Here is a 13,042-nt window from a genome sequence, read left to right on the forward strand (position 1 = left end):
AGGTGAACTGGTCTGCTTCTGGGCCTGGAGAGCTGGTCTCCTGCTGGGGATAGGGGAGAGCTGGTCTGCTGCAGAGGCTGGAGAGCTGCTCTGCTGCTGGGTATGGGTGTGAGCTGGACTGCTGCTGGGGCTGGAGAGCTGCTCTAGGGATGGAGGTGAGCTGGTCTGCTGCTGAGGCTGGAGAGCTGCTCTAGGGATGGAAGTGAGCTGGTCTGCTTCTGGGCCTGGAGAGCTGGTCTGCTGCTGAGGATAGGGGAGAGCTGGTCTGCTGCTGAGGCTGGAGAGCTGCTCTGCTGCTGGGTATGGGGGTGAGCTGGACTGCTGCTGGGGCTGGAGAGCTGCTCTAGGGATGGAGGTGAGCTGGTCTGCTTCTGGGCCTGGAGAGCTGGTCTGCTGCTGAGGATAGGGGAGAGCTGGTCTGCTGCTGAGGCTGGAGAGCTGCTCTGCTGCTGGGTATGGGGGTGAGCTGGACTGCTGCTGGGGCTGGAGAGCTGCTCTAGGGATGGAGGTGAACTGGTCTGCTTCTGGGCCTGGAGGGCTGGTCTGCTGCTGAGGATGGAGAGCTGCTATGCTGCTGGGTATGGGGGTGAGCTGGACTGCAGCTGGGGGGGGGGGGTGAGCTGGACTGCAGCTGGGGCTGGAGAGCTGCTCTAGGGATGGAGGTGAGCTGGTCTGCTTCTGGGCCTGGAGAGCTGGTCTCCTGCTGGGGATAGGGGAGAGCTGGTCTGCTGCAGAGGCTGGAGAGCTGCTCTGCTGCTGGGTATGGGTGTGAGCTGGACTGCTGCTGGGGCTGGAGAGCTGCTCTAGGGATGGAGGTGAGCTGGTCTGCTTCTGGGCCAGGAGAGCTGGTCTGCTGCTGAGGCTGGAGAGCTGCTCAGCTGCTGGGGCTAGGAAGAGGGGAGAGCTGCTCTGCTACTCGGAATGGGTGAGAAGTTCTCTGTTGCTGGGGCTGGAGAGCTGCTCTGGGGATGGGCTGAGCTGGTCTGCTGCTGAGGCTGGAGAGCTGCTCTAGGGATGGAAGAGAGCTGGTCTGCTTCTGGGCCTGGAGAGCTGGTCTGCTGCCGAGGATGGAGAGCTGCTATGCTGCTGGGTATGGGGGAGAGCTGGACTGCTGCTGGGGCTGGAGATCTGCTCTAGGGATGGAAGTGAGCTGGTCTGCTTCTGGGCCTGGAGAGCTGGTCTGCTGCTGAGGATGGAGAGCTGCTATGCTGCTGGGTATGGGGGTGAGCTGGACTGCAGCTGGGGCTGGAGAGCTGCTCTAGGGATGGAGGTGAGCTGGTCTGCTTCTGGGCCTGGAGAGCTGGTCTGCTGCTGGGGATAGGGGAGAGCTGGTCTGCTGCTGAGGCTGGAGAGCTGCTCTGCTGCTGGGTATGGCTGTGAGCTGGACTGCTGCTGGGGCTGGAGAGCTGCTCTAGGGATGGAGGTGAGCTGGTCTGCTTCTGGGCCAGGAGAGCTGGTCTGCTGCTGAGGCTGGAGAGCTGCTCAGCTGCTGGGGCTAGGAAGAGGGGGGAGCTGCTCTTCTACTCGGAATGGGTGAGAAGTTCTCTGTTGCTGGGGCTGGAGAGCTGCTCTGGGGATGGGGAGAGCTGATCTGCTGCTGAGGCTGGAGAGCTGCTCTAGGGATGGAAGTGAGCTGGTCTGCTTCTGGGCCTGGAGAGCTGGTCTGCTGCTGAGGATAGGGGAGAGCTGGTCTGCTGCTGAGGCTGGAGAGCTGCTCTGCTGCTGGGTATGGGGGTGAGCTGGACTGCTGCTGGGGCTGGAGAGCTGCTCTAGGGATGGAGGTGAACTGGTCTGCTTCTGGGCCTGGAGGGCTGGTCTGCTGCTGAGGATGGAGAGCTGCTATGCTGCTGGGTATGGGGGTGAGCTGGACTGCAGCTGGGGGGGGGGGAGCTGGACTGCAGCTGGGGCTGGAGAGCTGCTCTAGGGATGGAGGTGAACTGGTCTGCTTCTGGGCCTGGAGAGCTGGTCTCCTGCTGGGGATAGGGGAGAGCTGGTCTGCTGCAGAGGCTGGAGAGCTGCTCTGCTGCTGGGTATGGGTGTGAGCTGGACTGCTGCTGGGGCTGGAGAGCTGCTCTAGGGATGGAGGTGAGCTGGTCTGCTTCTGGGCCAGGAGAGCTGGTCTGCTGCTGAGGCTGGAGAGCTGCTCAGCTGCTGGGGCTAGGAAGAGGGGAGAGCTGCTCTGCTACTCGGAATGGGTGAGAAGTTCTCTGTTGCTGGGGCTGGAGAGCTGCTCTGGGGATGGGCTGAGCTGGTCTGCTGCTGAGGCTGGAGAGCTGCTCTAGGGATGGAAGTGAGCTGGTCTTCTTCTGGGCCTGGAGAGCTGGTCTGCTGCTGAGGATGGAGAGCTGCTATGCTGCTGGGTATGGGGGTGAGCTGGACTGCTGCTGGGGCTGGAGAGCTGCTCTAGGGATGGAGGTGAGCTGGTCTGCTTCTGGGCCTGGAGAGCTGGTCTGCTGCTGGGATAGGGGAGAGCTGGTCTGCTGCTGAGGCTGGAGAGCTGCTCTGCTGCTGGGTATGGGTGTGAGCTGGACTGCTGCTGGGGCTGGAGAGCTGCTCTAGGGATGGAGGTGAGCTGGTCTGCTTCTGGGCCAGGAGAGCTGGTCTGCTGCTGAGGCTGGAGAGCTGCTCAGCTGCTGGGGCTAGGAAGAGGGGAGAGCTGCTCTGCTACTGGGGATGGTGGAGAGCTGCTCTGCTGCTGGGGATGGTGGAGATCTGCTCTGCTGCTGGTTGCTGGGGTTGGCAGAGAGCTGCTCTGCTTCTGGGGATATGGGTGAGCTGGTCTGCTGCTGAGGATGGGGGTAAGCAGGTCTGCTGCTGAGGCTGGAAAGCTACTCTGCTGCTGGGGCTGGAAAAAGGGTAGAGGTGCTCTGCTGCTGGGATTGGTGGAGAGCTGCCCTAGGGCTGGGGATGGTGGTGAGCTGGTTTGCTGATGATGATGGTGAGAGCTGCTCCACTGCTGTGACTGGAGAGCTCCTGTGCTGCTGAGGATTGTGTGCTGCTCTGCTGTTGGGGCTGGAGAATAGCTCTGCTGCTGGGGTTAGGAAGAGGGGAGAGCTGCTCTGCTGCTGGGGATGGTGGGGAGCTGCTCTGCTGCTGGGAATGGTGGCAAGCTCCTCTGCTGCTGGGGATTGGGTGAGCTGGTCTGCTGCTGGGGCTGGGAAGCTGCTCTAGTGCAGGGGATGGGGTGAGCTGGTCTGCTGCTGGGGATGGGCACAGACCAGCAGCAGGGGCACTAAGCAAATAAATAACATTTTATTTTTTAAATCCGCTTCATACCTGTTAATAAAAGTGCTTACTTATAACAGCTGCTATGTATCCCGGCTTTAGAACACCTAGCACGTGTTTCTCACTGTTTTCAGTTGACCCTCTCTAAAAATCAGGATATGAGCCAAAAATGCCGAAATCTGCCGGGACTGTCCCAGCTAATCCGGGATGCCTGGTCACCCTATATATACCAAGTGAAAAGAGACAAACAGACATGACCTACACATTTACACGAAACCCGTAGTAAGAAAGCTCATCTACGCTGGTAAAGAAATCTTGAAATTTACGATATTTCTCATTATGCGTTTTAATGGCAAAACTCTATCTCTGGACCATGGGATGAATGAGCAGCGGGGGTGGGGGGGGGGGCTGCTGGTCACGTGCACTTTTCAATCAATCAATCAATCAAAGACATTTATAGAGCGCGCTACCTACCCGTAGGGTCTCGAGGCGCTATGGGGGGGGGGGGGGGGGGTGCCGCTACTGCTCGAACAGCCAGGTCTTGAGCTTCTTCCTGAAGGAGAGGTGGTCTTGGGTCAGGCGCAGGTCTGCCGGGAGGGAGTTCCAGGTCTTGGCGGCCAGGTAGGAGAAGGACCTTCCTCCTGTGGTGGCTCTGCGGATGCGTGGGACGGCGGCGAGGGCGTGGCTGGCGGATCGGAGGTGGCGTTTGGGAGCGTAGAAGTGGATTCGGAAGTTGATTCGGTTGTTTGGGTGATTTTGTAGCGCAAAATGCTTTCTTGTATCGAAAATGGGTGAATTTTACGCTATAAAATAGCATAAATGCCAGACTAGCACCCTGCATAACTCCTTGTGTATTTTGAGTAATTTGCTTGCAGGAGTGTACGCCAATTTCACCCGGGGTTGCTACAGTGTATAAAAATAACTGTATGCTCACTTTTTTTATGTGTAAATAAGCACACTTGTCCTTTTTAACCATTTCCCATCCCATGCAACGGAAGTGTCTTGCGACTTTCGATTATGTTACACTTCCGTTTTTGTTCCCTTCTCTGTTTTTAGGTCGAGCCTAAGGGCAGCGCGCATGTGCTGCTCGCTCTGCGAGGCATGCTGTATTAGGGTATGCACTGGAAGCCCCTACCGCTCCCCGACCATATTTGTCATTGGCTTGTGTTATTGTCCTTCATAAATGCTGGCTTCTGATTCGTAAGTAGGCTTGTTAGTCCCTCCTTGGTACCGCCTTGTCTGCACGTGTTACTGCCCATAACAACGGGACCTTTTACTTGGCTTGTTACACGGTCGGCGTTATATGTGGGTGAGCACTATTTTGTTTATTGACTATGGGGACAAGCAATGGCGGCTGCTTTTTTGTTTGTATTTGTAGCGCCCCCACCGCTTTCCGTATAGGCTGCTATGCCACTCTAACTTTAAAAGCGGCTGCCCCCTCCCCCACAGCACTCACTGTACAATAGTGAAGCTTTTTTAAAATTATTACTACTTTTTAGAAGAACTCATTGTCTGCTTCATGGACATCGCACCTTATTTCACCTTTTGGGTTTTTGTAAAAATGTGCATGCTGTGACCGGCACCTGCTTTAGGGACACCGCACTCAGTTTATTTTATTTTTTTACTATAATGTTGAGCGCGCGTCCACTTCAGGGACACCTCGCTCTGTTTATTATTTTTTTTAACTGTATTGGTGAGCGCTGCGTCAGCTTCACAGACACTGCGCTCTACAATACAATAGGTCTTGCTTTTGCTAAAGTTTGACCGATTGGTATTGTAAATGACAATGCCTTTTAATAGTATAAAATGCATTGCCACTTACAATGCCAAATGGTGAAATCTCGCTATTGTGAGACCTATTGCATTGTAAATGCTTGTTCTCCATGATGTACAACCACCCCGAAGCCCAGTCCACACTTTACACAACCGTGTGGATCAATCAGTCACCATAAATACACCAAGGAACACGCCAATACCGATGAAGGGTTCGAAGTTCAGTGAACTCTACTTTTTTACATTGTGTGATTATGGCAGCAGCTTTGAGACAGAAGTTTCATGACTTTACACCAAAGTGGCCGCTTCACCTCGTCTCTGTTTCACCTCCATGCAAGGAGCGCTTCACTTTAAAGAGCCAGGCCTTCACACCTGCTGACGAGGAGGTACCGCACAACATTAAACAGTCCCACATATTACCTTACAATGTGTCACAAAGACTGAGTGCAGAGGAGTCTGTGGAGAGAGGTTTCAAACACAGCCCCATTTCCACGTAGCGTCAGTGGGCCAGGAATGGATCCTGGAGATGTATACATTGTATATGTTTATTTGTGGTTTATAAAGCGACACCCATGCCAAATCTTCGCCAGACGCCATGCAATTCGCAGATCCGGAAAGGATGCTTCAGCAGAGAGGTCAGTAATGATTCCGTAGTGTAGTGTACACCCCAGCCCGGGTACTAGCTAATGACTACGCCAAACACGGAGGGCAGTTTTACACGTCTTAAGTCATCAGTGCGTAAACGCGAACTCAACATTCTAAACCTGCATTCACTTCACTCTAGCACTTATGTCACAGGCCTACGGAGTCCGTCAGGAGCTAAAAGGGTTGTGTCATTGTTAACTCGCACGACACTACACATAGGGCCATACTCACAAGGAGCTATCACCAAATTAATGGCACTTCATCGCAGCCAAAGTCGTGATAAATTTACTTCCCCATTCACAAGGTGGTGCTAACAGCCCACAGCACCAGTTTACCCGCAATAGCAGCCGCAAAAAACATTGCCACAGAGGACCCCCGCAAATATCGTTAATGAGATGCAGAGTGGGCATTCCTGTACCAAAAGCCACGACCACACCACTCCTCACCATTCTCAATGGCCAGACAGATCAGCGATAAAAGCACAAAACTGGCGTTAAGGTGCTTTAGCACCCGGAAATCTACACCTGCTCTGACCTGGTGTTAAGTCGGACGGCAGCCAGCACCACAAAAGGGAGCACAGCCCAGGGCCACATCGGAAGTGCAACAGATATCAAGGAGCCGGACATCATGCGGCCCGGACACCCAAGAGGGCACTACACCCACCGTCACACCCCCCAGGACCCCACCCCACACCCAGAACCCCCACCAGACAACCACAGAACAGCGCAGACAAAGACAGCGGACCCCCAGGAAACGCTCCAGCCTCACAGACCCAACATCTGACAATGCCATTGTCCACTACAGGCTGAAAGGGACAACCATCCTACGCATCCCGACCATCATCGCCTAACAGGCCTACGGCACCAACATAGTGGACAACCAACATCCCACCCCACACCAAGCTGCTGGCTGTGCTGCACCTGTTGGCCCCTGGCACCCCCAAACAATACCCGCCAGAGTTGGAGGAGCCTCACAGCCAGCCACATCCAAGTCCCCCACACCTGTCCCTGACATCACCATCACCCTGGTACCCAGTCCCCATACGTCCAACACAATGCGCAGGATCCGCTGGAGACCAAGGAAGGACCATACGCCATATCAGGGTGCACGCACATGTTGGGGGCAATCCACAACACACATGTCCCACCTGTGCCCCCTGTTGACAAAGCACAAAATCACCGCAACAGAAGGCACATGTCTCACATCAATGTGCAGGCAACAACAGAACACCGTGGAACCTCCAACAATGTCGCCTCCAAATACACAGCCAGTGCGCATGATTTCTTCACCGTCCAACAGTCCATCATCAACCAGCCTACCCAGGATGGCAACAAGGGAAATGCACAGCCCCTTGGCAAGTTTCAAATGGACACCCTACTCACCTCAACTCCACAACCATGCAAATCACAACTCTGCCAATGCAAACATCACAAAATCACTACCGACATGCACAACAACATGCCCTCCCACCAGACACAACAGAACAACTAACAATGCTAACCTGGGCATGCCCTGTACATCTCCCATTAACGGCATGGCACCTCAGCCACACAGCATTCGAATGTGGGGAGAGGTGGCAACCAGGCATGTGTGAAGGATGCAGTAGAACCATGATTGGGAAAGTACACAATGCCAAGAGTGGCGGAGATGTGCTGGACAGACTGCAGTATGCAGAACACAACCATATCCATGGCGGCACATACCTCTGGGGTATGGAGTCGAGTGGACAGTGGACGCAACCATTTCACCCCAGCCAGTGGAGGACCTTGCGGAAATATTGCCTGTTAGACCCCCCAAGCGTGACCGGAGTGGGATGGCCCGGTGTACGCCACACCAGCGTAGGGGTGTGAATAAAAAGCACGTAGCCCTGGGCGTGGTCCTCTTCCGGAAAGCACAACGTCTCTGCCAGGGCAGCGCCTCTCACCCTGCCACGAGGCCAATGCCGTCCTCGTAAGCGGAGTTGCCTGCGATGCTGTGCGCCTGCCGGGCCCCGGCATGCTGGACCATGAACCCGTCAGATCCGCCCCTGCTCAGCCAGGCCACACTGATCACCTTGACACCGGCGTGTGTCAAAGAGGGCCCACCACATGCCGGTGCAAGCGCCAAGCCTGAGGGCCGCGACCTTGGCAGCCTCCTCAGTCCATCACGGCCTCCACGACACAGGCCCACTTCATTCCTTTCACGTTGACGTATTCTACTGCCGCCTTCTAATTACTCTTTGGCCCAGTTGGTCACATGTGCAAAAATGTGTCCAAATTCATGAATGGCAGTGACCCCAAATCCGGGCCAGCGACCACAGCACCAGACCCACCCCAGTGAGGCATAGGTCCATATGGGCTATTTGCGACATGTGATGCCACTAACCCTGTTTAATGCCAGCCTGCGACACGTGGTGCCACTAATCCTGTTCAACGCCAGCCTGTGACAAGTGGTGCCACTAACCCTGTTCAACGCCAGCCTGAGACATGTGGATGAGGGACCAGGACCAACCTGCAGACCAGTAGGTCCCACATCCAGCATCTTGGCGCAAATCACGAATGGCAGAGTCCACACCAGTGGTCGCACGGTGAGGAGTAAGAGGAAGATGCGGTCACAGTCATGGAGGTGATCGAAAGCGCAGTGCCACTGAACCTGAACTGCGCAGGCCGGTGGGGCCATCCAACCTATGCCGGCAACACTCAGTGAATGGCCCGTGCTGACCGCTGCCTCCAGCCTACACTGCAGTCCAGTAGCTCACAGACTCTTCATTTTGCAATGGCTGAGTTCATATCAGCGTACTGACATCATCGTAGACTGCATCCCCTCTTAGCCCCGGTGGCACTAAGTCTGTTCTCCAACAATCATGGACACTCTCTGCTCTAACTTTGGTGGTGTCTGAGTCTATGGACCAGGGGGCAGTTTTCATCCTCATGTAGCTGATACTGAATTGGTGGTGGCAACGAGGCTGTCGCATTCTGCACCTCCATTTGCTGCTTCTGGATAAAATCAAACCTTTCGGCGTCATGCCGTGGAGGACACCTTCCACTGTCCCCCAAAACCCTCTGACACATACACCTGGGACATTGATGGTGACCCGCTCAGGTCTCATGGCCCATCTGACTGCACCGCAAGTCATCGTCCCGTATACAACATGCTTTGTTTTTAAACGTGGGATAGACTCCCAATCTGGAATAAAGGAGGATAGTACCTGCAAGTCTATTCCTTTTTACTTTGTATTTTTTGATTTTGAGACCTCTTGGGTCTTTGTTTTTCACGGGGGACACAAGTTTTCTTTTTTTAAATTTACTTTCTTCTTCACTGGACACATCACACTGTTGTGAGAAAGTTATCAATGATGAAACAAACGTGGGCAAGCAGGTGAGAACCTGCCAGTAGCCCCCCTGGTGGTGCGCACATGAGATACTTTCTCTTTATCTACACATTTTTTACACATATACATTGAAAGTTGGTGGTATGTGTAAAGTAAATTAAGCAAACTTTCTTGAAGTACTGATTATTCACTCTTTGATTCTATCTGTATTCTTGATTTTTTAGAGTATGAGGCACGCTGGAGTGGGTTACACCAAGATATTGCATAGGTGATGGAGGTTCTTTGATAAAATTATCTTTCCTCTTCCCAATCCTGAGCAAAGTGAAGGGTGCCTATGTGTGCCAGTTCTTTGTTGTTAAAATAATTATTGAGTGGAGGGTGTTCTGGCATTCTTTCCCTCTTGAGCTCAGGCCTGGGACCCCTTCTTCTGAGAAATTGGATGGCCCCTGAAGCGTTGGCCTTGGGGTCATCAATGCCATTTCTCTGTGGCCCTGCGCTGTACGCAGCCTCCGGGCCCAAGAGCGTCCCAGCAGGGCTCACACACCAAATCGAGTACTGACCGGCCCAGAGATGGCATCACCGCAGGAGGCAAACGCCACCACCGCAAGGACCACCTCCAACAGCCATATGCCACAGTCGACACGGTGGTCCTGACAGACTTACGGAGTTGCTCAGACCTGTCGTGGATGGCATCATCAGCCTGATGCCCTGCTCAGCACTCCAGGAGCTAGTGACTCAGTGCACCGCAACCCATTGTCCGTTACTGATTGACTTTTGTGCTGTGGAGATGTTGCGCAGCAATGTCACCTCATGCAGTGGGGAAGACCTGGGACTATGATGGGGAAGATGTGTTAAGTGTGCATACCGGAGATGACACAGACAATGGGAAGGCAGGAGGCAACATCCCCAAGGCAGGAAAGCTAAATACCCGGAACCATTACTGGGTATTGCGCACGCAAATGTCACCTCAGACAGTGTGGGAGACCTAGGATGTTGATGAGGAAGTTGTTGCAGGTGTAACACACCCCACTGCATCTGCATCAGGACTAACATGAAGGGACACAAGCCTAGCAATTCCTTCACATGGGCCGCTCATCTCTAGTGCCCCTACCTCAGTGCACTGCAACTCACGGAACCTGCTGACTGTATTTTGGGTGACCTCTGTCCTTACTCCGGCTTCCTCCATGCTGTGCAGTTGACTCTGTTATGCATGTGTTTGCTGTTTCCGTTGCACTGGTGTCCAATATTCAAGTTGTTGCCAGCACCAAGCATTCGTTGCGGGCTGGCTTACACTCACCCCACACACATCCATCACAGGCATCACTGTACATGTGCCCCTGCCAATAAAGGGTCCGGGCGCATGTAACTGTAGCCAGTTCAACATGATATCCGCGTGTGTCCCTGTGGTCTTATTGTATGCATGAGGGTCCTGGGCCCTACGACATTACATTGTGCTGTGTACATCGGATGCAGACATGTCACCGCAGGCAGCGGGTTGGAGCTTGGACGTGTAGCTTTGTCGTCACCCACTCAATTCGTAAGGGGAGTGTCCAGGGCCGTCGTACGCAGAGCCAACATGGGTGTGTGACTGCTATTTGAGCACCCCTGCCCGTGGTTCTGTACTGTGAATGTACATCTGCATGTGTCTCTATGGCAGTGTGGGTCTCCTTAGAGGGGTGTTGGTGGCCCCTGAAGGGTGATGGACACCTACGTATGTGTCCTGGTTCGCATTCCATGGGTTCAGCCCCCACCCACACCTGTTGGGCCACCTCCTTTTGGTGTGCAGGAACATGGCATTGGGGTGCAATGTGCGGGTGGGTGAAGTGTCGTGAGCAAGCTGTGCTTGCGGGTGCTTCCTGCTGTGTGGTCTGTTGCAGTCTGGGTGTTCTCCTCTGAGTAGCTTGGCTGTCCTGGTGGGGTGTTGCGTGGGATATCCATGTGCTGTTGTAGGGCATCGGTGTCGACGGTGTGGTGGTTCTCGCCGGCATCACTGATGTGTTGTATTCTGTACTCTGCTGAATGTGTTGTGTGCCCCTCTGCGATGTGAAGGGGATGTGCATATTGACTTTGTGTTGATATGTATGTTGGTGCATTGTGCAGCTTTGCATGCAGACTGCAATTTACATTATGACTGTTTGGGGGTGCAGGATTCTTCTGTGGGACAGTGTACATTTGGTCTGCAAGACGGATGTGAGGTCGTACGCGTACATTTCCATTTCACAGTTTCCGGCTTCGTCAGATGTAGTAGGCATGTTTTTGTGCATGTGCGGAGCCAGTTGTATCCTCTGTTCTGCAGTGTCGGCTATGCACATTGTTCCTCATTGTCCTCAATGTGGGTGTGCTGTTCGTGCTATGTGTGTGTGCTGCAGTGTGCCAAGGGGATCTGGGCCATGGACCTGGGTGATTGTGGGTGTGCAGTGTGGTACACCTTGTTGTACATGTATGCCATTGTGCCCACTCCCCCCGTCACTGTTTGTTGCACTCCCTGGTGATGTTGCGTCGGCTCCTCTCGAGCTGTGTCCATACTCCCTACTCCTTGCACCGTCTCCACACTGATGACTGTGGCCTGGGTTTCCTTCAGCTCCTCCGTTGGCTCTGGACTGCCACCTCCTGTCGCCGTTGCTGCCTTCCTGTTGGCAGCGGGTTTGTGCCTGGTTTAGATAGTCACGTAATGCTGGCGCCTATTGGTCTCCTGGATTGGCCTCCTCGGCACTCCGCCTGCAATCCAGGTGGTCTGCTTGTGGGTCAGTTGCTGTTAGTGTTCTGTCACCTCCGTGACGCTGGTCATGTTTTCCTGCGGTCTGCACCCCGTCTTCCTCTCCCTCTTGTCCTTGCCCTTCCCCGGCCCCGTTGTTCCTTGCTGGTAGTCTGTGGGGGTTGTGGGGTTTGTGTTGGCTCCTGCGCTGTGTCAGGGTGCATCCATGTTGCTACGCATTTTGGATTGTTTTTGGTGTATTTTTTCTGTGGTTTTTATGGTGCATTGTTCTGCCAGACGTGTAGGATTTGCAGGCCCGTGTCTGGTTTTCGCTACTTTTGTACCGCGGTTGGCCTCATTGCATGATTTTTTGCGTTTGCGTATCGCATTTATGCGGCGTGGCATTGATTTTGACGTGGACATTTGGCGCGTTATCTGGTGACTATTGCATGCTACTGCCTTCTGAATCCCACGTTGTCACGGGGTTATTTTCCCGCGATAGGCTGCGATATTGAAAGTTGTGTCACGCTACACTTGCGGTAGTTATCACACGTTCTTGTGAATATACCCCATAGTATTTACAGCTTTAAGTTTCAGTAGCTCCAGGCTTCTGCACTTCCGCATCGGGAGTGCGTGGTTGGGTTTCAAGGAAGAGTCTGTGTTGGTCTTGGGTCACTTTACCTGTTTTTCCATCGCGGTCAGGCATGTTCTTAGTTGAACAGTTACACTATAGACCAGTGCTTCCCAAACATTTTTGAACAACAAACTTTTGCAACCCACCTGACTTTAGTGGATATGAGGCGGGAGATTTTTTAATTTAACTAAAGCATTGTGTGGTAGCCCGCTGCCATTTACAGACAGCGCATTTCCCCTTCAAATGGCCACTTAATTTCCACAGACACACAGTTTTTCTGATATAACTATCTTGCACTCAATTGATAATGTGTGGAAATCGGGTTTCTGTGAATATTTACTACTTGGACATCACCAAGTAAAGTGTTCTATTAAAATCTTTGTTTTTCCAACACTTCGAAGTTACAAAACAATGTGCTTCATGTTTGCTCTCCCAACCCCTGGGAGTGCAGTTCATTTGCTGGTACTTCCATTTTGTGGTATTCTAAAAATATGACATCCGAAGGCCTTTCTTTCCAGACTCCATGGACCCCAGCAAGTCTGTCACATAATTCACTTTCCTTTCTCTGACTGCAAAAAAGAGAGTTTGTAAACACCACATGCCAAGTTGAAAAAAGGCAAACTGAAATGTAACATAATCGAAAGTTGCATGGGATGGAAAATGGTTAAAAGGTACTAGTCTGCATATTTAAACTTAAAATAAAGTGATCTACCAGTTATTTTCAAAGCATCGTAGCAGCCCCGGGCGAAATTCGCGTAAG

Source organism: Triturus cristatus, chromosome 2_2, assembly GCF_964204655.1.
Source record: "Triturus cristatus chromosome 2_2, aTriCri1.1, whole genome shotgun sequence".
Classification (NCBI taxonomy): domain Eukaryota; kingdom Metazoa; phylum Chordata; class Amphibia; order Caudata; family Salamandridae; genus Triturus; species Triturus cristatus.